Here is a 25,031-nt window from a genome sequence, read left to right as displayed (position 1 = left end):
TGGTAAAATTGACCTTCACCTGATTGGCAGGTCTAATTTATGCATATGTCTATGGCATTAAATGTACCCAGGACCTGTAAATTAGCTACTATTGTGCTTGCAGCAATAATTGTGCAACCCACTACAGTAGTGCTTTAAAACATATTTCAGTCCTGCCATTGAAGCCTATAGTGCAGTTTTAAGCTGTCAAGTCGACCTGCAAAATAAACATTTTTCTAGATCTAACACTTCCTTTTTATTACATTTGTCTCCAATAAGGCAGGCCATAAAAAAACTCTTGGGGTAGTATGCATTGTATTTACAATGTAGGAAATATTGGATTAAGTTTTACATGTCCTGGTAATGAAAACGCCTACACTTGTTTTATTCTAATGCAGGCATATCTCTCCCATTGGATTACCTTACTGTATTTATTAAGTGCTACATTTTGATTGGGGGTAGATAGGGATGTCAAGTTAGTAATCAAATGCATTATAATTTTTAATCCTCTTTAACTTTAGAGCCCGATTTTATGTCACTATTCTAAAAATGCCACTTTTTGAAAGTTGGCATTTTCATATCTGAACTACTTGGTGCCTTCTGCCAGCGACCTGAGGCACATAACTGTGAAAGCCTCTGCTGTTGGGCTTTGTGCTTTCCTTCCAAGCAGTGAGAAAAAAGGGGACTAGATGTACACAGGATGAACCATCTTGCCAGGTTGGCTGGGGGCTGAGCTGTTTCCAGTCCCACTTACGTTTAAAAGGGCTGCCTCCAGTATACACATATTGATACGTGGTACTACACTTTTATCAAATCAGACTTCTTGGAGCCTTAGCAGGGTAAGGGAAAAACTTTCCAGACCCAGATATGGGGGCAGTATAGGGAATCCTCACTCACTTCAAAGGTTGACAAAGGGTATAATTAGTGAACCCGCAGAACACCTCTTTAGTACACTTGTGAACCTGTGGACATTACAGGAGAAGGACTGCCTTGTTCCTCAGAGGAGTGCCCAGCTGTTTGAAGCCTGCCTTGTCTCCAGGGTGACTATGCTGCAGCTTGAGACCTGCCCTGCTCTCTGAGAAGGAAGACTGATACTTCATCCCAGGCTACCTTGATGACTCCAAGGATCATTTGGCTGACCTCCTGTCAGAGGTATAGGGTCACAACAAGCTCAAAAGGCCTCCCTGCAACTGCCCAGCTGCCCTGCTGCAAATGGAACTGCATGAGCTCTGCTGGTCTCTCCTGGAGTGAGTTCCTGAAGCCCCTGATTCCTGTTCCAAGGCTGCCCCATAACACAGCAGTACAAAAAAACAAAAGAACATGTCACCAGAACATCAGAAACCTGCTTTAATAAAATGGCAGTGAAGGGTGTTTGCCCCATGCAAGACCTAAAAATACCACCGATGATAGGAAATGATGCCATTCAAAAATGTTTTGGGATCCATTTCTGGGTAACCAACATTATGCATGTTCTCTAATCTCACCTCTTCAACATGTGAAGAACAAACAGTTCACTGGGCCTTTGGGTGTGAGAAAGGCCTCTTTTGACATGGTTAGTCCCCCACTTTTTTCCTGGTAAATGATGATGCCTCAAAGTTGTTAGTGCCCAGGGCCCCTGCTACCAGGTTTCCTGGGCCAGATCTTTTCCCCAAAACTGTTGTGATGCATTGGCACAATTGGAGGAACCTTTAGCTACCACTGTAAGTCCCTAGTAAATGGTACTTAGGTACCCAGGGCATGGGGTACTGAGGTTTGGCCCTTGAGGGCAGCAGCACTGATTGTACTACACTCTAGGGCCACGCATTCAGATGCACCCAGCACTGCCATTGCAGGCTGAGTGTCCTGATGTAATCCCAAAAGGCAAACTCGACATGGCACACTGCTTGTGTGAAAACAACAAGTGATGGACGGAATGCTGAACATTGTCAAACACTCACCCCCAGTCATAGATCTGGGTTTAATCCATCTTTCTTTTGCTCACCATGCCACCCCAGTTTGGACCCAGCCATATGCAAATCAGTCTTGACCCTGTTCCTCATGGGAACAGTCCAGACCAAACTGCCAAGCCAGGTCTTCACTGGACCGTAAACAAGCATCCTGGGACCGGTTTCGGGGTTTCACCCCTCACCAGCCAGGCTAGCTTGAATCCAGTGGCATGGGAAGCACGGGACCCAAGTCTGGGCATACCCTTCCCACTTAGGGCGACAAAGCAAAAACAACAAGTGATGGACGGAATGCTGAACATTGTCAAACACTCACCCCCAGTCATAGATCTGGGTTTAATCCATCTTTCTTTTGCTCACCATGCCACCCCAGTTTGGACCCAGCCATATGCAAATCAGTCTTGACCCTGTTCCTCATGGGAACAGTCCAGACCGAACTGCCAAGCCAGGTCTTCACTGGACCGGAAACAAGCATCCTGGACCGGTTTCGGGGTTTCACCCCTCATCAGCCAGGCTAGCTTGAATTCAGTGGCATGGGAAGCACGGGACCCACGTCTGGGCATACCCTTCCCATTTAGGGCGACAAAGCAAAACCAACAAGTGATGGACGGAATGCTGAACATTGTCAAACACTCACCCCCAGTCATAGATCTGGGTTTAATCCATCTTTCTTTTGCTCACCATGCCACCCCAGTTTGGACCCAGCCATATGCAAATCAGTCTTGACCCTGTTCCTCATGGGAACAGTCCAGACCGAACTGCCAAGCCAGGTCTTCACTGGACCGGAAACAAGCATCCTGGGACCGGTTTCGGGGTTTCACCCCTCATCAGCCAGGCTAGCTTGAATCCAGTGGCATGGGAAGCACGGGACCCACGTCTGGGCATACCCTTCCCACTTAGGGCGACAAAGCAAAACCAACAAGTGATGGACGGAATGCTGAACATTGTCAAACACTCACCCCCAGTCATAGATCTGGGTTTAATCCATCTTTCTTTTGCTCACCATGCCACCCCAGTTTGGACCCAGCCATATGCAAATCAGTCTTGACTCTGTTCCTCATGGGAACAGTCCAGACCGAACTGCCAAGCCAGGTCTTCACTGGACCGGAAACAAGCATCCTGGTACCGGTTTCGGGGTTTCACCCCTCATCACCCAGGCTAGCTTGAATCCAGTGGCATGGGAAGCACAGGACCCACTTCTGGGCATACCCTTCCCACTTAGAGCGACAAAGCAAAAACAACAAGTGATGGACGGAATGCTGAACATTGTCAAACACTCACCCCCAGTCATAGATCTGGGTTTAATCCATCTTTCTTTTGCTCTCCATGCCACCCCAGTTTGGACCCAGCCATATGCAAATCAGTCTTGACCCTGTTCCTCATGGGAACAGTCCAGACCGAACTGCCAAGCCAGGTCTTCACTGGACCGGAAACAAGCATCCTAGGACCGGTTTTGGGGTTTCACCCCTCATCAGCCAGGCTAGCTTCAATCCAGTGGCATGGGAAGCACGGGACCCACGTCTGGGCATACCCTTCCCACTTAGGGCGACAAAGCAAAAACAACAAGTGATGGACGGAATGCTGAACATTGTCAAACACTCACCCCCAGTCATAGATCTGGGTTTAATCCATCTTTCTTTTGCTCACCATGCCACCCCAGTTTGGACCCAGCCATATGCAAATCAGTCTTGACCCTGTTCCTCATGGGAACAGTCCAGACCGAACTGCCAAGCCAGGTCTTCACTGGACCGGAAACAAGCATCCTGGGACCGGATTCGGGGTTTCACCCCTCATCAGCCAGGCTAGCTTGAATCCAGTGGCATGGGAAGCACGGGACCCACGTCTGGGCATACCCTTCCCACTTAGGGCGACAAAGCAAAACCAACAAGTGATGGACGGAATGCTGAACATTGTCAAACACTCACCCCCAGTCATAGATCTGGGTTTAATCCATCTTTCTATTGCTCACCATGCCTCCCCAGTTTGGACCCAGCCATATGCAAATCAGTCTTGACTCTGTTCCTCATGGGAACAGTCCAGACCGAACTGCCATGCCAGGTCTTCACTGGACCGGAAACAAGCATCCTGGTACCGGTTTCGGGGTTTCACCCCTCATCAGCCAGGCTAGCTTGAATCCAGTGGCATGGGAAGCACAGGACCCACGTCTGGGCATACCCTTCCCACTTAGAGCGACAAAGCAAAAACAACAAGTGATGGACGGAATGCTGAACATTGTCAAACACTCACCCCCAGTCATAGATCTGGGTTTAATCCATCTTTCTTTTGCTCACCATGCCACCCCAGTTTGGACCCAGCCATATGCAAATCAGTCTTGACCCTGTTCCTCATGGGAACAGTCCAGACCGAACTGCCAAGCCAGGTCTTCACTGGACCGGAAACAAGCATCATGGGACTGGTTTTGGGGTTTCACCCCTCATCAGCCAGGCTAGCTTCAATCCAGTGGCATGGGAAGCACGGGACCCACGTCTGGGCATACCCTTCCCACTTAGGGCGACAAAGCAAAAACAACAAGTGATGGACGGCATGCTGAACATTGTCAAACACTCACCCCCAGTCATAGATCTGGGTTTAATCCATCTTTCTTTTGCTCACCATGCCACCCCAGTTTGGACCCAGCCATGTGTGCTCTATTGACTAAGCACAGCATGTAGTATAGGTAAGACACCCCTTTGGCAGGCCTTCCAGCCCTAAGACAGTGTGCACTACACTGTATGTAAGGGCATAGCTCCATGAGCAATATGCACCTACTGTGTCCTTGCCAAACCTGGGACATAGTGAGTGAACAGAACAGCCATTTTAAGTGCATGTGCTGGACACTGGTCAATATGAGTATTACAGCTCGCTACATGATTGCCACTCTGATCCCTGGGTTGTTTGGTATCAACCAACTCAAAATGATAAGTCCAAACTGGTACCAGCCTTGGATTTATTGCAAAATGTACCCAGGGGTCACCTTAGTGGTGCCCCCTGGAAAAGCTACCTACCCTGCATGGTTTCTGTCCAGTCACAACCAGCCTGCCACCACCAGACAAGGGTCTGAACACCGAGGGTGAGAGATCCTGCTCTCTTGGATTGAGAACAAAGCCCTTCCTAGGTGGTGGTACCAACACCCCCTGGCTGAGGAAAGTGCACTGCCCTGCTAGCAAGTTTCAAAGGGCTTACCACCCTTGAAACTTGACCCCAGGCCTGCTGCTAGCAGCAGATGGCCGCCCCCCTTGCAAAATCCCACTTATGGCAGGAGCAATGGTAGGAAAACAGACAAAGGACAGTAGGAGTGGTCAGTCCTGGCTTACACCATCCCTGAGGTATTCCATGCGAGTTGACCTCTCAATTTCATTTTCCTCCATCTTACATGGAAGGAAAATAGCCAATCAGGTGTAGGGAAATGACATCTGCCTACAGGAAGTGCTCACTTAATAGGTGTAGCCACCCTAAGGTAGATGACCCATTAGTCACTACTATGTCCCCCCCTGAAATGCCCTTTAAATATAATATTTAGTGGATATCCCTAGACCAAGAAATCAGATTCTAAGGACAAAAGAAGGACATCCACTCTTCCAAAATCACCAAAGATCTCCCTCCAGAGTGAAGGCATCACTCTGCAACCCCAAGGAACCAAAGAACCGGTGAAGGCCACTTCATTGACTGGTTGATGACCACTGAACCAGATTCCACAGCTGGACCAAACTTCACCTGTCAGACCATGAGGACAAAACCTAATAGTGTGCCAAGTTTGGTTGTACTGCACCTTCCAGTGGCCAGACCATGCAAAGGCCTCAGGTACTGGTCACCTCACGTTGGACATCTAGAAGGACAGTCCATTCCGCACTGAAAAAAGACCAAGAGGAAGCCCCAGTCAAGGGTCTTCAGGAACCACCTGGACCTCCCACCAGAGTGCCCCTGCTGACCTGGAAGTGACCCTGGAAGTTACCTAGCTCCTTCTTTCAAGGGCACCTTTATGCACAGCTCCTGGCTCATCGATTCGCTCTGCACCTGGCCGCACTGTGCCTTGCACCAATGATCCAGCTGTGCCCTTACGGTCCCATACCCCTTGCGAGCTCGACAACACAAGGGGACCCACAGGATTTACCTTTAAGTCTATGGTGCGTAATTACTCACAAAAAGACAAACTTTATTAAAACTTGAAAAACTCATAAATTAAAAAGTACTTACCCAATTTTGATGACCATGGTCTTACACATTTTATAAAAATCAGAAGTATGTTTGTAAATTGGTCTTGAGTTATTCTTTTGAGTGTGTGCCTTGATTTGTTGATACTGTGTGTACAACACATGGTTTGCACTTCTCCAACATTGGCCTGACTCCTCAACCATGCTACCATAAAAATTAGAGCATTAGGTGGTCCAGTTTTTACCTTGTTAAACCGATGTGTGGTTGCCTGGACTCCCTGCACCATGTGCCTATATTTGCACACTAGATAGAGGGCCAGCCTCCTACACTGGGTTGTTAAGTTGTAAATTGTGTTTTAAATCATTTTATAATTAGGGGGGCAGCTTTTTATTATGTTCTAATCAAATGCATTGAGATATGCAAGCACAAAGTAATCAAAATTCACATTTAATATGAATAATGATAATGTGTATATGACATTTTATATAATTCTTAAGCACCTTGGATGGGTTGGGAAAATACTGGACGTTGTCATTTTAAAAAGCATGAAAATTATACTGTAATTCAGATAGCTAGTACAAGTCCCGGCGATTCTATTTTTAAAGAATCAGATGAAAGGTCTGTTCACATCTTTTGAGCATATAATAAATGGCATTCACAGTAGAGGAGCAGGGCTTGATTCTAGCCTTCAACGCTTTGCTAGAAAGTGTTTTCATCTTCAATATCTAGAAAACATGACAAGCGTTTTTGTAGAAAGGTATCAGAACCCAAATTGTTAAGGTTTCTCAGAAAGAGCTGAAGTTCTTCAATATATACAAATGAGATACAGTGGCAAAAATCCCATTCCATCATACAAAACAGTAAACTGTAAACCAAACTTATTTTAAAACTCTTATTTAGATAGTTTTGGTAGTCAGTTGTAAAATTGAAATTTTGAATCCTTTTTAGTGTTTAGATTTCTATTTTTTAATACAGTTCTCTAAAAAGAATAAACAATCCATACAATGTGTCCTTCTTTCTTGTTGGCCTCCTCAAAGTACTAAGTATTTGTCAAATCTATATTTGGACTATGAATCTGTCTGCTCCTTTCATACGATATTGACTTAGTGTTCGTATTTACAGTTATTTCACTGTTTTACCTTCATGAATATCTTACAACAGCCGAGGTAGATTCCATAGGTAAGCATGATAATATTGTCAGATTCACTGTCCACATACACTCGGATGACAGTGCTAGAACAAAGAGTACTATACACAACATCTGTGATATGGTTGACACAAGACCACCCACTCTTGGCCATGACAAAGTTAGTGTACAAGACACATGATGGATGAGACATTAAGGAGGTTAATAAGGTGCAGCATGCATGTGGGGGCTGTAGTCTCTACTCAATGGAAAAATTGTAGCCCTCTAGGTGGATAGGAAATGGAAGAAATTTAGTTGTTAGTTTGGTGGGATGGAAAGTCTGCTCAAGGACCAGCCACATTCTCAGTCAAGGTGATTCACTAAAGTCACTAATTAACCTGTGCTTAATCTTCTGGTAGCTTGGCACAAAAGTAGTCAGGCTTCACCTAGAGACAATGTGTAAAGAATTTATACAGCACACAAACAGTAATAAAGTGAAAATGAAATGCAAGAAAAATCCCACACCTCTTTGGAAAAATAAAGTAAATTTTAACAAATTATTTGACACCACAAAGACAAAAATAAAATCAGTAGAACCAAAGAAATGAATTTTTAAAGATTAAGGCAAAAACTTGCACCTAAAACATCAAAGCCAGACGTGGAAATCTAGTGGGCAAGAGTGGGACAAAGTTGAAAGTTATGGCCAACGCAATGGAGCGCGGGACACATACAAGGAGTGGACTGGACTTGGTATGCGATTACCTTCGGACTAAGGAAAAATATGTAAGAAGGTAAAGTTCAGAGGAGCAAGGCTGGCGGAGATGTTGGAGTAGGAGGCGGCATTGATGGCAAGCTGTTGGATGAAGTCATGATGAAGATTTCTATGTTCTGACTTAGAGCCTCATTACGACAATTAGTACTTGTGATCACTCTGGTAGTCCTAGGTTAAAGCAATGGAACAGGGCTCAAGCAGCAGGCTGGCCTCTGAGGGTTCAAAGCAAGATTCAGGCAGCAGAGTAGTTCTTCCAGATGCAGCAAAGCAGTCTTCTGAAGTACATAGCAGACTACAACAGGACTCAGTCCTCTGAGAGTCCTTCTGTAGGTCTAGAAAATGAACTGAAGAGTGAGTCTGAGAATCCTACTTTTATACCTGGTGCCTTCTTTGAAGTAGGAGACATTTTTAGACCTTCCCTTTGAAGTGCTTAGAATTTTCTGCCTACCTGCCCTGGATCTAGCCTAGCAGCAGTTAAAATGGACGAGCGTGAAGTTCTTTGTGTGAAGACAAGGCACAGCCTATTGATTTGCAAGTGGGGCTGTTCCCAGCTCTGCCCCCCATCCTGCCAGTGATGGCTGATCCAGGCACACCTAATCACTCTATTGTATGACTGTCTGAGAGGACCCAGGAACAGGCTATAGTTACTAAATAGTTAGGGCAGGAAAATTCAAATGTTCCAAGCAGGTGGCAGAATAAGGACTTCAGGCCAACTAGTGGCATTTAATTTACAGGCCCCGGGGTATATGGTATACCACTTTACTGCAGGCTTACAACTTAATTCAATTTGCCCATCTGGTGTAAATCGAATTTACCATGTTTTAGGGAGTGGGCACCATCACTTTAGCAGTGGTTGGTGTGTCAAACATTGTGTTTCCCTAGTATAGATGGCACCTTTTGCACACAAAATTAGTGGCCTCTGCACCTGACATACTTCCCAAGAAATGATGATGCTGAGTTCAGTGTAGTTATCATCTTGTGTTAAATTTTAAATTAACTTGTGAAAATGGAATCCACTAATCTCATAACGCAATATCTAGTTAGGTCAGAACCCAATTCACTGAGAAATTGTTGCTTAAGCCCCGGCAGCTATGGCACCAGACACTAGATTTTTATCAGATATGTGTATGCCAGGACCAAGCAGTCCCAGACAACATTTAAGTTTAAAATACCAAGTTAGAAACATAAGAAATAACAACAATGATTCTAAAATGTCTAAATTGGAATGTGGGGTCTTTTAAGCTTTAAAAAGCACCAAGAGAACACAAAACGTTAAAGCCAGTGTCTGTAGCTGATCAGGATTTTTGTGTGTTTTCCATCAAATTAAAAAGCAGTTGGGCCGGGTTAGCATATCACATCATGCCAATCACAAATGTTTACCCTGGCACTTAGGGCCTGATTATTCCTATGGAACTTGTAATTCGGCAGATGGGATATGTGATGGAGTAATCCCCTCCGCCAAGGTTGTAATCACGTTCTTAGTCTTTTGCTTGAAATTCAGACTCCTCTAGTGGGGCAGGGCAGGAGGTTGTAGCTGGTGATGTTCCCTCATAGTTGGATATGTCGAGTCTGGACTCCTGCCAAGCTCCTTAGTTTCAGCTTCAACAACTCTGTATGGAAATAAAGCTTGATTATATGACCATTGCAGCTGCTTCGGCACAGGAATGACTTTGGTCCTTTGTCTTGGTCCCGGCCTTTACTTACGAATGTAGTCAATTTTTTGGTTCTCAAAATCCCCAAATGGAAAAAGGCTGTGTGCTGTATCTAATGAGGGCTGTCCAATGCCAGATACTTATTTTCAGTTGTCTCATAGTTTCTTAAAACTCTACTTAAAAAAGCTATGAGTGAGACAACCTGGCAATTTGTGGCTGCCAATGTAGTCTTTTTTGAGAACCCTAAGCAACTTGTTATGGTCCTTCAGAGGTCCAAAATGACTATGTAATTTTCTATAAGTGCTTGAAATCTATTTCTCCTCTCTCCTGCTATTCTGTTTCCGGTCTCTTTAGCCAGTTCTGAAGTTGAGTCTCTTGCAGCCCACTCAAAATTGGACAGGTGATAGTCCCACTAAGGAGGGAGCCGTTCAACAGCCTTTGATGTCCTTGTGAGTAACAGGAGCCTAGCCAAGTGATTCTTGGAGAATGTCACCAGTGACAGATAAAAGTGGAGAGCAAGTCACCTATTTTTCGGTACAGACAGGTCCTAACACAGAACTTCTCTGCAGATCAAATAAGGCCTACAGAACAACAAAGGAACCTAAAAATCCAACCGAATCACAAGGCACAATTAATGTCTTTTCTTTCTGTCGTGTCTGCCTGTTCTCTCTCTTTTTCTCTTGCTGTACCTTCCTCACTTGTTCTCTCCCTCTCCTACTCTACTCTCTCTTTTGGTTATTGTAATTTCTCTACCTATCTCTTTCTCTCTTCCCCAGATACCTTTCCTCTTGGAGTCTTCTCTCCGTCAAACCAAAACTCAAAATAAGGGAGAAAGGAGGCAACACTTTGTAGAAAAGCTCAAATTTCTTGCCTGCATGTCAAAATCTAAATAGCTGTGGGTTTCTAACAGGCACATTAAATCACTATCGCGATTCAATGTTGGTGACAATTTTAGCAAGAAAATTGGTTTGTGAGTGCCATTATGTGTATAGGGTGGCAATATCGAATCCCGATATAAATGACACAGAATATAGTTACTGCAATATCAAAGGACCAAATATCAAAAGGCAAGCTTCCGTACATTTTCCATACCTAACTCCACATATATTTACCTTGTATATGTATTTATATCTATCTTCAGGAGTGCAGATGTGGAATTAGGAATAGAAACCCTTACCTGTCGTGTCCTGTCAATATTCGGGATTTGATATTTCCGGCCACAATTGCCAATATCACTCAACAATTTAGTGGTGATTCGAGCAATATAATTGACTTGCAAAATGTTCTCATTGTGTACTAATCTTTAAGAAAGGCATTCAGATTAATTAAAAAAACACTCTAAAATGTCACTCAGAGGTTCTCAAGTGACTGCATATTTCTCAGGCAGAAGTCCACCCATGCCTACGTTCACCTACCTACATAGAGGTAGCGCGCTTCATGGTCATTGATATGTATTAGACAGAAACATAATCACCCATGACTTATGTTGTAACCATTTAGGAGCATTAGACACATGCTCGCCCGCCACGATACATGTGAAATCACACCCAGGAACCCAATTCACTTTATGCTCATTTGGCACAACCTTGCTGTTTAAATGAAAATTTATTCCGCAATTCCATAGACACGATATTGTATTTAATGAACACATCTTGTAAAAAATATTTCAATGTCAAATTTCATTTTTTGTATTATCTCTTTCCCGATATTGCCGCTTTATATAGAATTTCTTTTTCTTTTTGTAGGTAACACGGTAGCAGAGAAAAAGGAAGGCTTTGTAATACAGAAAGCCGGATGTGCAGGTCTCTTTTCCCAGATGCTACCCGCAGACCCAGTTCCACAATGCTTACAAATGAGAGACTCCGGGACTTTGTTCTTTTTTAAATCATGGTACAAGCAGAACCGAAAATTCACCTTCTTGCGACTTTAGCAGTTCGTGATGTGGAATGTATCCTTCTGCGGAATGGATGAATTTCACACAAAGAATATTATGACTTTGCTACACCGTGGCCATAACATACATTTGCAAAACGTGTATTCCTTTGAGCCATTCAAAGAAACACTCAAACAGGTTTCCGGACTGCGCCGGGCGAAGAGATAATGATGTTTTTGATTTATGGTATAAAAAGCATTGGGACTTGCTAAAGACATCTATGGGGTTTTTCGAGGTCCAAGAAGCAATGGTTGTGGTCAAGTGAAGGACAAAGAACAAACAAGCCGCATTATTCTTGTTTTTATACTGTCCTGGTTCCTTGCAATACTCGCAATAATGAAGCCCAAAGCTGACCCACAAGTCGAATCAGCCTAGAGAGGAACATTAATAAACCATATCTCAACACTGCACTGCATATTCACAGATCTGTTTCAGTAAAGATTATAGTGTAATGATGGTCGTTGCAAAACGTGTTCTTCGCAATTTGCTTTGTATTTTATGTATTTGTGTCTGTTTTATATAAGGAGATTTTCACTTGTTTTCGCTTCTAGGAAAGAGATAGTCACTAATGTTTCCAGGTCGCTAAGGAAGCAGAGCTCATAAGACCCTGATGAGCTCTGAAGAAGCCTTCTACAGACTAAAAATGGATTCCTCAAGTGCTTAACAAAGGCCGCGCATGATGACATCATCTTCGCTCAACCCAGAATACACTAAGAGGCCAATCTGTTTTTAAGGTCACGGTTCCCTGGAAACGGAATCGCACACTCATCATAAAGATTTCCCTTAGCTTTCTGCTCGCAGTAGAACAGTACCTATACAGCAGTGTTAGTTTCCAGAGTTGTGAAATGATGTTACCATGTAAACATGCCATCAATGCATTTGTAAGAATTCTTAAAATGTTAAGACAATGTTATTGTATGTTGTTTAGCTATATTTATACAGGGTGAGGCTATCTCACAGTCCAAAGGACTGGTATTTCTCTGAGGCTGTTATTTACAGCGGCTTCCTAATTCTTCCAAAGTCGAAATTATGAGTTGTATGGTATTAATATTTATGGTACTAACACATAGGCTAATATTGCGTGTGGTATTTGGGACAAATCCACAAAGTAACACTTGATGGAACATGTCCCTGGGAAAAAGTACTGGAATTATGGAATTTTATGCAGAAATGGCTGTGGTACCATTAAATTCTTCCACATAATAATCCCCATTCCAACTGTGACGTTTATAATGGCCCTTGAAAGGTGTTGTGACCAGTGCTTAATTTGAGCCGGTGGTTGCCGGTGGGGGGCACAGGCGCTTATTTTTGGGGACAGGCACCTATTTCTCCACATCCGGCATTTCCCAAGACCATGGCAAGGAAAAACAAACACAACAAAAAGACGGAGGAAGATAAATACAGAAAATCCATTACCAAGGGAGGAAGCAGACACCCGTAGACACTGAGTGCTGGCAGTTAATTAAAGACACCTGAGCTGGATTCGGGATTGCACACCCTTGCATTTTTTGCTCTGATATATTATAGCGCTAGCCATCAATGTCTGAGCAGCACTTTGGGCACCGGCACTTATTATTTTACAAATAAAGCACTGGTGGTGACCCTACCCACCATTGGTAATATTGGGAGCAACATTACTGCACCGCGTTGGCTGACCAGTCATCTGAGGATGTAAAAAGAAGCAATCCTCATGTTGGCTTCATGTGAACTATTTGGGGTTTGTTATTCAGTTGAGCTTTCTCCTGACTGACAACGCAAGATACTTTAATCTGTGAACATTTGTGAAGTAACACATTTTTTCTTTTTCAAAATTCAATATAAAAGGCTGACTTGCTAAGAACGTTATGTCCTGACCTAGACAGTTCTTCCAAGGACCAAGTGGCAATAACAGCTCATGTGAGAATAGTATGCCAGTGAGGCACTGGAAAATATCTACTAGGTATTGTATTAACCATGAAAACCTGCCGCATATTTTGGAAACAATATATTTCAGGGAACCTACTCCAGTTTGGCTGTCTATTGTGAAAAAACAGAGTCCCTACTGATGTGGCTAATTCAGTAACAAGTAGTAATTGGTTTTGCACTACGTCCATGGCTTATTATTTACACAGCCGGATACAGGCAAATCAATATCTGTTAGTATTTCTGAAAAGCAGCACATTCCACCCTCAGAGGCCCTCATGTACTTTTTGTTTTTTGTAGTCCCAAAAGTTGTGTTGCCAAATGGAGGATGTGTAATGGTAAGAATCAGACTCACAATTAGTACAGGTACATTTCAGTTCTCAAAAAGATCTGTGACTTGCAAACTAGTAATGTACGATGTACAAATTGCAAGTCCATATGAGCCACAAGAATCATCATGAAAGGGGTATTTCATCCTCCTTTTGATTCGCAAGGATGTGTATCAAACGTCTGCAGCCGTAATTGTGCTTGGACCATAGAATGGATACTAAGGGGGTTATTCTAACTTTGGAGGAGTGTTAATCCGTCCCAAAAGCGACGGTAAAGTGACGGATATACCACCAGCCGTATTACGAGTTCCATAGGATATAATTGACTCGTAATACGGCTGGTGGTAAATCCGTCACTTTTCCGTCACTTTTGGGACGCATTAACACCTCCTCCAAAGTTAGAATAACCCCCTAACACCTCAAAGCTGTGGGATCCATTTGCAAATTGGAAACTGTCCATGATTCAATTGGAGAGAGTAGACAGCAGTTTTGGGGGCACTATACTCACTCTAATGAACATTTTTTTAAATATTGTAAAACCTGTCCCTAAAATGCCGAGGTTAACATTCTGTAAATCGAAATGCTGAAATGGAGGTCTGTTGTCGCTTGCAGGCTAACCCCTCTATATTCACAGGCTTTCGGTAGGATTTGCAAATGTAATCCTGGATTGTAATTGCTATCGTTCGGTGAGTGTCATTTTGCACTGTGACAGAGTAATACTCCAGTTAAATAGCATAAATGGTTGGTGTTAGTTACATCGCGGATCAAGCACAAACAGTGCCTCTGATGTGACCAAAGAATAGTTCATTGGGCCTAGAAGGTTATCAAGGACATTACAGGATTGCAGTTGTCCTTTCATGTAACAGTGGCAAAAACACAGATTGAATAAAAAGTTCTATATATTTGGTATTCGTTCTTCCTAAAACGAACATAGAGCTAGTCCCTCATTCAGAAGGTAAACCCTATTGTATTGGCCATTTCATTGAGGTTACTGAGATTTACATGTTTTTTTCTTTTATCCTGGTTCAGCAGCAGAAATCTACCTTCAATACTTAAATAAAATCAGTACTGAAACGTATTGGCAGTGTCACTAAAATATTTCCCAGTTTGCACATTTCTGTGTATACACTCTATTTGATGTTGACACTATCATTGAATGTGAAGATGCCTAGTCAGTAACTTTCGGTTTCCTGGAACAACTACTATGCATTGAAAGTCTCACAAATTTAATACGTTTGATTTTTGTTAGAGGATGTTGCATTTTTTTAAATTTGATTCGAGGCAGCCTTAGCCTTCTTGCCAGCTTCAAGTAATCAAACATATACATATACATAAAAAACATCTCTATGTACGTGCATAAAGAGGATTTAAGGTAGTCCTCTTCATCCAGTGGTCTCTTCTATTATAATTCTCATTTTATTTCCGTCAACCGCAGCATTTGGCTTGGGGCAATGGGTCAGCTCATTTCGCCATTAGCTATCTGTGTTAAAGTGATTTTTCTAATTCTATATACACATATGGCTAAATGTAAGTGCACTTCATTGCCAGAGCTGAGGGGACATTGCTTACATTTTCTAAATCTGTTATCTTTCTATTCTTTATGTTTTTTGGGGTTTTATAGTCATCTTAATGTATTTTAAACACATATTCTATATATCGATTAAAGACTAATCTAATTTCTCTCTGCCAATACAAATCATATTTTCAAGTGATATGCTGGCAAGTTTGGGCGGCAGCCTATTTTTTATGGTACTGCTTGCAATAAAAAGATTAAAGACGTAACAATTGCACTAGCTTGCCAGAGCGAGACCTATTTGCTTTGTCAGTGGTTGTTGTAGTATGGAATGAAAACGATTCAACACCCTTGTAAGCAAGGAACCTAAAGTAGTGGCGCCCATCGTTGCAAGCTAAGAAGTGTTTAGTAAACCTATGAAAGCACCGCTAATCACCTATAAATCATCTCTGAAAACCACGGGCAGGCCTTCCATCATTGCAGTACTGATTTTCAAAAAATGTTGTAGGGTGCATGACCATTACCTTGTAAAAAAGGCTGCCACTGGCAACACAGAAGTAATTTTACAAGGGACAAACACAGATATACGTCAGTACTAAATTCAGCTAAAGGAAAACATAGCTAAGTTTTATTTGCTCAAAGTTCGGGAGATGCAGTGGTATCATACAAAATGAAAGAGTCTTCCTACAAGTTGTGGTGAAAGGACCCTGCGGCTTCTGTATCTCATATATATTGCTACTGCTTAGGCTGGCTGAGGGCCCTGAGGGGCTGGGCCCCCCTGCACGACAGGGGGCTGAATGGGTTTATGTTACCCTCCTGATGAGATGTTGAAAACATTCCAGAGGGCAATTAGTATATAAAAGTCAACAAGATGAAAGGCAACAGATTAAGCATAGATGGTGTATGATTCTAAAGTAAATAATGACTTAAGTCACTGCCATCACCAGAACTGCAGCGGAAATCACTGACTCTGATGGCATATTTAACATTCACTAGTCCCCTGCCAGAAAAATTATCGTATTGGCAGAAATACCATTGAAATAGCATGGAACTGATTCTTGACAAAGATTGCCTATTCAAATTCCACAATTTATTTAAAACCTTTCTATAACACTTGTATATGTTTTGGTTACAGCGATAGTATGTGCTGATTTATGTTACATTTTACATATCCATTGCATAATGGGCTCTAAAGTCATACTACTACAACATAAAGCCGTGCGTCCTTTAAAATGTTATCACATGGGTATGTCTATGTGAGCGTTTGGCCCTTCTAGGTGCAGTGGCGATCATCCCAAGTGTTACTGTCGGCAGCCTTGGAAGCTAAGTTTGCTTTTGGAGGGAGAAGCCATGTGACTGTTAGGAACATGCATGGTCCCGCCTTTTTCCCCACCATTTTACTAGTTACAGCAACTTACAGTGCAGAGGGTTCAAAAGTCAGGTGCCATTGTCATCTCCTATTACTAGCACTATATTTGACCTGCTCCACATTCTTAAACAGTTCCTACATTTTACCATTTGGTTCTTAACCTCCACAAGGAGAGTAGGTCCTAGTCCTGGATCAATGACTTCTTCCTAAGGCCCGTCCTCCCCTCCATATGGAGTGCTGGACTCTCCAGGCCAATCTACCTCACCACCTCCCTCTTCCATCGGAAAATTGCAGTGCTCTCAGTGAGTTCCAGTTCATGTAGCTGATTCCCAATATATAGCAAATTCCCTCTTGGCTAGGAGTAGAGTGAAATCTATGCAACTATAGCTCATTGACTCTATGGGTGCGGCATTAAACCATGTAGTCACTATTAAGCACAATTCAAATTTGGTTTCCCAATCAAATCCATTCGACCATCCACGGTACTCTGAGACAACAGAGTATTCACACAACATGTGCCAAAAATTGGCTTTTGTGTCCCTACACCACAAAATAAAATGATGGACGGAGTGCTGAAACGTTTCAAACACTCACCCCCAGTCACACAGATATGGGTTCAATCCATCTTTATTTTGCTTACCACGTCACCCCAACTTGGACCCAGCCATATCTGTCTTGGCCTTGATCCCCATGGAAACAAGCCAAACCGAACTGCCAGGCCAGGTCCTCCCTGGACCAGACAAGTACCCTGGGAATGGTTTCGGGATTAACACTGTCATTAGCCAGGCAAACTTGAATCCAGTGGTGCAGCAAGCCAGGGACCCATATCTAGGCATACCCTATCCACTTAGGTCGCACATAGCAACTCCACACAATCTGGTGCCTACATCCAGAGCAAGCTGCTGTACACAGCTAATATTTTGCTCACTCATTTCAGAGTAAGGAATGTTCTGTGTAGAACTTTACACTGAGCTAATTTGAGTCTGATGTACCTATACACCTTTGGGTATAACTAAGTATTAAAGCCCAGTCTGTATTTTTGAGAATCTTGCCTATGTCAAATTGGATTTGGCGGGACAATGATACATAAACATCTGTTTCATTACATTTTTATAGTCTGCAGCGTGAGGAACAAGGTCAGTACTTTGTGTATTTGGAGCTGCGTACGAGTTTAGTCACTAGGATGATTTTGTAGGACACATAAAATTAAATTGGCAATCCGTTCGCCCCTGGAGAATTTTCTGTTGCAATATCTTTTATGGCCATACCAATTGTCTTCATGGCTTTGGACCTTCCAGTTTTTCCCTCTCATCCTGAATCAGGCAGGTACAGGCTTGTGACTCCAAATAGGTGTTCAGATTCTGTTTATTTACTATTTTCAAATTATTGCACAAACAATAATAGTAGAATAATTCCAGGTTAATTTCCTGGTGGGTAGATATGGCTGTATTCCATAGTAGCCTTAGGGCTTCATCTTCTGCCTCAATTAGCTAGGCAAGCAAGCTCCCTGTTTCATCCCCTTCTGAATGTAACTTAGCCAGATATTCCATACTTTTAAAGCAGTGCAGCCTTTCAACCCTTTGGGCTGGTATCTCCTTAGTCGAGGTCAGATCTTCTAACGCATTCCTGCAAGTGTTGCATTCTCAAAGCTGCTCAACTGTGTTTCAGTGGTTGATATTTCTAGCTCCAATACTATTTTCAGCCTAAGAGAGGTTCCGATGCAGTGCCCCATTATATCAAGTTAAATGCTTCTCACTCAACTAAAACATTGGTGGCATGCCTCCATTCCCCTTTAAATAATTTTTGATCCTGTCCATAATCTTAAAAGTCTGATGCTTTGGAGTCACTCCAACTGGGAGTCACTAATGTTGGCCTTCTCAGTGTCCATTCTATGATGGGCCTACAAACGTACTCAGCCTGTATAATCAGGGTTATCAGATGCTGGGTACAAAAATATAGGGATAACTGGCTGACAACAGTTAGTTTCTAACGACTGGATTGAGTCTGGGATTCAAATGAAGCCTCTTTCCAAGGCCCAGTGAAGCACCTTGGAGATTATCTGTCCTGAGAAGTGCCTACTGCTGCAACTGCTATTTCTCTTCTTGCTTATGCTTAGGTGACAGATTACGTCTTAGTTCCACATAGTTTTTGTTTTGTTTTCTTTCTCCTTTTCCTAGGTTGTGGAAGTAAGGGTCTGCTCCTAGGCAGACACTGCATTGTCTTCTGCCAAGTCACAGACCTGCTTAGAATCCCTGTTGAGCCATGTATTTTGATCACACATCACCTTCAGTGTTGCAGGAAACAAATGTGCATATCTTATCACCAGCTTCCTCAATTTCATCTTTACATTTCGGAAGGATCAGCGCTGCTGTTGGACCATGGTGGTGTCATCTGGGAATATCATAACCGTACAATTAACCAGTGCAAAATGGATTTCCATGTGGGAATCGTGCAGAACCACGTTCCTGTACTGAAGGAGGAGCACCATCTGTCTTAGAAGTGACCCCTGGGGATCATAATGCATCTCACTTCTGGGTACTCTTTCTATATTTTAGAAATCAGAGAGGTCCTGAGGAACAGACTTCCTCAAGAGCAATTGTTCTGGACCGTGTCTATTGCTTCTGTGCCCACCACCAGGTCTACAATACAGTTGTTAGTTGTTCAAGAGTGCTCTTCACTATATTTGGCTCTGTACTGTAGAAATCATACTTGTTCCATGATGTCTTGTACATGTTTTTCTAGTCTGGTGGCACAAGGATGCAGTTCCCCGTGTAAAGAGTCATTTTGCAAAAGACCCCTGGGAAGCTTCTTCTGATCTTCCCTAAGTAGACCCACATCAACTGCCACTGTCTCAATCTTTTGTTTGAAGCTTTTCCTTGAGGCCGCTAATGCCCCTAGTAAATTGACCACCAGTAGAATTGGTTAAAACAATTCTGGAGTTTTTCTTTCTGCATCCCTGCGATTGGTGCATTTTCCGGTGACCCAGTTGCTGATGGTTGGGACACATGACCTGGTTCACCTCTTGTGGCACCCTAGGCTTCCCAAACCTTTTTGCCAGCACTGCAAACCACCTTCCCTTAGAATTGAGCACCACGCCAGAACTCACCAGAAAATTGCTATATTCCAACCACCTCCCCTCTCAAGGTCAGCCACTCCCCTCTCATTGTCCCCATCATAGGTGGCCTGGCTACTACCTCATTCCCTGAGAGCAGGTTTGAATTCCACAACGTTTGCTCTGTTGTTTTGATTTTCTAACCTAGGCCAGAGCTTTAATGCATACTCTTGGAAATGACCATCTTTTGAGTGGTATTCCTCCGTTTGTTTTCTGAATGGTTTTTGTGTCCATAGGTGTTACAGATGGACCTGATAACATGCCTGACCCTGTCCTTTGTCCCTATATTCAGCTTGGCTCCAAACCCAATGGGTGGGGGAGCTGCTCCAGAATTGATTTCAAGTGACCACAGGGGAGGGTTTGCCCATTGTCATAGTCACCCCTCTAGGTATGCCCAGGGAGCTCTGGCTAGGAAAAGAAAGGTCCTGCTATCTTCAGTTTAGATAGAAAGGGGCACTGCAGTATAATGTACAGTAAAACACACAGGAAATGCTGTACAAAGGGACAGGGCCACCTCTTGGAAATCTTTTCTCATTTTCTAGGTTGATAGTTGCCTCCACCCACAGGCTTGGCATAAATGTGGTATCCCCTGAGACCTTGGAAGAATCAGAAAAAGGATTGTGCTGCTGTCTGAAGAGCCTGACGGACGACAGAACCTGCTTGCCTTGAACTGACAATCCCCAAAGGGACTCTAAGTGATAGTTGGCTGACCACCTGTTTGAGCTACAGGGTTACAACAGGGTTCAATTGTTTTCCTTCTTTCCAGCTGACCAGTTCCAATTGTACCTGACCTGGCCCTCTTAGGTAGCCTCTATGGGAGTGAGTTCTGACCATACAACACAGTCGCCAAAGTCACGGAACCTTGGCTGTCATCTGCGTGTACTCATCCCAACCTAAGTGACAGCTTCACTGGAAGTTGACGTCGAGCCCTGACTTGACAACCTTAATCTACAGCTTCACCGGATTCAACACCAAGCAGTACACGATCATCAGCTTCCCCAAACTAGACGTCAATCATCATCCATTTGATGGCTTTATTGGACTCAACACCAAGCAGAATCCTCGCAACTTTGACAACCTTCATCAATGGTTTTACCGGGCCAGGTGCCAAGTAGCCTCTGATCAACTCAGAGACTTTGTGCCGCAGCTCCCCATCCTCATTTAGCCCTTCTTCATATTCAATCAGCTGCTTGGCTTCCATGAAGACTTCATGCCTCCATAAACGTTTCTAAGTTAAAAAGGTAACTTTGTGACAGGGAGGAACCAGGTTCTTGTATCCTACCCATACTCCATCGCAGTCTGTGTTAAATCTTGCCCTTGTCCCAGTCCAGATAGAAACGTTGCCCCCAGTTGGCACTGAGTGCTTTTTGTGCTTTTGTTAAATACAAACTCAAACATTTCTAATCTCCGGTCCTACTAATTGATTTTTGTAATTTTAGTGTTATTTTAATTATTGACATATTCTCAAGAATATTCTTTTGAGATTGGCATCCATACTTTATACCTTGCCACTTAGTTAAGCCTGACTTCCCTGTGCCATAGTTGCCAGGGGGTTGTGATACGCTTTGACAAGGACTGAGATTATTATTATTTGAGGTGTGTTCTCACACATGCCTCAACTAATAGTACTCAACTAATTTCTTACACATGCCAAGAATGTCCAATTGCTTGTTTGAGTTCATCATTAACCACAACAGTCCTGGAGCATTTACTGTGTGAATCTTATCCCCGATTGGGCCCAAGCCCCCTGGGTGATGGGAGCCACAGTTTCTCATGGTATTTGACTTACCAATTGTCTTAGCTAGTAGGGACTGTGGCAGCAATGCTCATCTCCAGCCAATGTACCTAATCCTTGCTCTTGAGTGTTTGGACTTAGTTCATTGACTTCAATCTTCTCCATGCAGAAGAGGGAGATTGTGGCGCAAGTGCCTCTCCCAGAGTTCTACAGTAATCAGTCTCTGTAACAGAAGCCCAGTCTCTCCACCAGGGTGGGCATCCACATCCCACCACAGTCATTGGCTGTTGAACCCACAGCCACAGTTTCCTAAAGGTGCTTTAAAAAATATATCTTTATTAGTTTGAATAGAACAGTTACCTTGTGCATATAATTACAGAATCATTAGCCTGAAGGCAAAGGCAGCCTGAACACTCATTACATTAAATCTCAAGAGAAGCGAGTAGGAAATATATAAAAGCATTGCATCATAACCAGCTGGCACCTCATCCACAAATAGAGAAATCATGTAATCACTGCAAAACATCCAACTAATACAACATAACCAGTTCCCATCACTCCCACCTATCCTGTCTTCCCACCTGTGATAAATGTTATATGCATCACCTGCGAGTCTGTGTTGACAGTAAGTGGGCCCCGGTCTGTGTCCCCACATAGACACACCAGTGCCCTGAGGGATTTGTCTCACTGTCATGGTGGGACAGCTCTCACACCTTTTCTCTAAGTGATATCCAGAGCAGAAGTGAGGGGCGTACTCCCCTGTACAGTTAACCATTGTTTTCATAAGTCTCTGGCATTAGTATGCTATTTATTCTTTCCAAATCCTCTCCCACTTGATACATGAGGTGGCATTCCCCACCCAGAGCTCTTGCATCAGCACACACCAAGTGTTCTGCTGAGGCCCAGCAGACCACATCCATCTGTCACAACTGGATAAAGGGGGCCGTTGTCACCTTCCAAGACATGGTGATACAATGTTTTGCGAGCACCATCCAAGCCCTGAACTCTGGCAAGCTGTTTTGTCTGCTTAGTCGCCACTTCCATGTTAAGAATGTAAAGAGTGGGGTCTTGTCGTAGGATAGAGCCTGTGACCTCTGATGTGCATTAAGTCACCTCCGGCAAATAATCAACAATCACCTGGCATGCCCATACCATATGGAGAAAGTCTGTGCAAACCCTTAGACATCTAGAGAAAATCGACCTGGTACCTGCAGACATCCTCCTTATCCTGCCTGGGGAAAGGTATATATAACATATGTAGTTGTATTGGTTAAAGCAAAAGTGAGAGTTCCTTGTGATCGTCCTAAAAAAATCTACAGCATCTCTTCCAGGTGGGTTTCAAGAATTCTATCTCCAGTTGTTGTTACCGCTACACCTTAGGAGCCTGAATGCCTAGGTTAACGGAGTCCCTAAGCAAAATACCATAAATGCAGGACATTACATGCCCTGTGCAAGCTGAGGTTACCATCATTTCAAGGGGCCTGCTTGGAGATAGGTCACTATCGGACCTCCACATCCTACCTGCCACCCCGTTCAAGGCTGAGTACACCAGGAACTGCCATGTATCTAGATTACCAGTGTCAACCAGGTCCTCAAATGGGTGCAGCCTCCCCTCTGACACCACATCTCCCCACTTTGTGTACCCCACAGTGGTCCAATCTCCAATCTAATGTCTTGGTCAAACACCTAGAGAATGGTTGGGTTCACAATGCCAGACCTGGAGCATATTGCACCCTTCTCTTGCCTCCATGAATGCACTTGCTCCAACACCAAACTGCCACTTTCAGTAGCACATTTGAATGGTACGGAAGGCAGGACATTCCAGAAACCGCTTCAGCTGTGGTTTACCTCTAAAATCAAAGCCTATCTTGTCCTGTTTGGTACTTGAAGCAGGCCTCATTCACCACAATGGGCTCTGAAACTGGACTGCAACATGACAGAGCTCATAATTGGGTGCCTTCAAACCCCCATCCTCCAATGCGGTATACATAGTAGGTATCGCCACCCTATGTCTTTTGTTCCCTCAGATCAAGGAGGCTAGCAATTGCTGCAAATACATGAAGAATTGTTTCTTCTGTACCACTAGCAGTGCCAGAAGGAAGTAAAGGTGCCTGGGAGGATCAACATTTCCCTATAGACACTCCACCCATGAGTAACAGGGACAACTGCGCCAAAAAGAGTAGTGTCTGTCGAATTGATGTTATTGCTTTAACCAAAATATCCTCTACCAACATATGCTATGTATGGTATATCTGTACCCCTGAGTATTTAATGATGCAACATTTCCATGACAAGAAGTCACCCATGTCCAAGTGGTGCAGAAGTTCAGGTGTCATTAATAGAGGGAATAAACATGACTTTCCCCAATTAATGTGAAACCTGGAAATACGCCCCAAATCATCTTGAAATGTCATACCTTCTGGAAGAATGGATGGACCTGCCATCAAATATATCAAGATGTGATCGGGACACCACATGGGATGTCCTGAGACCCACACACCCTAGGGAGGAGCACAACAATGCAACAAGCAGGTGAGTGGCTGCACTGCCAGGGTGAACAACAAGGAAGAGAGAGGACATCACTGCCTGGGCCCTGTCCAATGCCAAAACTACTTGAGGTGATCTTGCCTGGGCACACCTTGGCTAAGAAGGACTCAGATAAGACCCCTAGTCACCTGTGGAGCATTGGACCCATCCCAAATTTGAGCAACATTGTCTGTTGGTAGGTCCATCCCATGGTGTCAAACACCTTTTTACTGTCCAGTGATGCACAGCACTGTGTGTCTGTCCTGCGTGACCAGTCCATGTCAAAGAACATGTGTCAGAGATTCAGAAAGGCATTACTACCTGAAATTAACCCATTCCGGTCTGGGATAATCACAGTTTGTGAGAGGGGGTCAACCTGTTTGCCAGGACCTCACCTAGTATCTCAATATTAACATTAATCTTAGAAAGGGGGCAATAAAAGGCCACCTACAGGAGATCCCACCCTGCTTTTGGGAGCACCACTATCAAAAACTCCCTCATGGTGTCCGAAAGTGTACCGTGGTCCTTAGTCTGCTTGTATATGTGTAGGAGGCTAGGAGTCAATTGGGCTTGATAAATGGTATATAACTCAATTGGCACCCTGTTGATGCCCGGTGTCTTACCTCAGGCTATTTGTATGATGGCTAGCCCAATCTCCTGAAGGGTCAAATTTGCGTCTAGCTCCTGTCTCTGCAATGAGGCAAGGAGTGGGGTCTCTATAGTTGTCACATAGATCAAGATTGTCCCCTGGTTCACTCCCTCTAGGCCTTATATAGCATCCTGTAGTAGGCCCCACCTTCCTTGTCAGTAGGTAACTGGGAGTTCACCATGGGACCTGCCATTGACCGAATTGCACCTATAGGGGTGCATGGGTTCTCAAATATCAATACCCTTTCCAATAGTCCTCTGGCCTTGTCAACCTATTCATGCTGACACTTGTCTCGAATGGTGTATCTGCTAATGCAACTGGTTGTGAACGGCATGTGGG

The 25,031-nt window shown here is 43.7% G+C and overlaps 1 protein-coding gene across 1 annotated transcript in view; it reads left to right on the top strand.

The window, feature by feature from the left end:
• LOC138259613 (uncharacterized) overlaps positions 1-25,031 on the top strand; it is a 981,703-nt gene that overhangs the window by 896,683 nt on the left and 59,989 nt on the right. The window lies entirely within an intron of this gene.

Source organism: Pleurodeles waltl, chromosome 9, assembly GCF_031143425.1.
Source record: "Pleurodeles waltl isolate 20211129_DDA chromosome 9, aPleWal1.hap1.20221129, whole genome shotgun sequence".
NCBI lineage: Eukaryota > Metazoa > Chordata > Amphibia > Caudata > Salamandridae > Pleurodeles > Pleurodeles waltl.
Note: the sequence above shows the minus strand (reverse complement) of the source record. Positions and strands in the feature narration are given on the sequence as shown.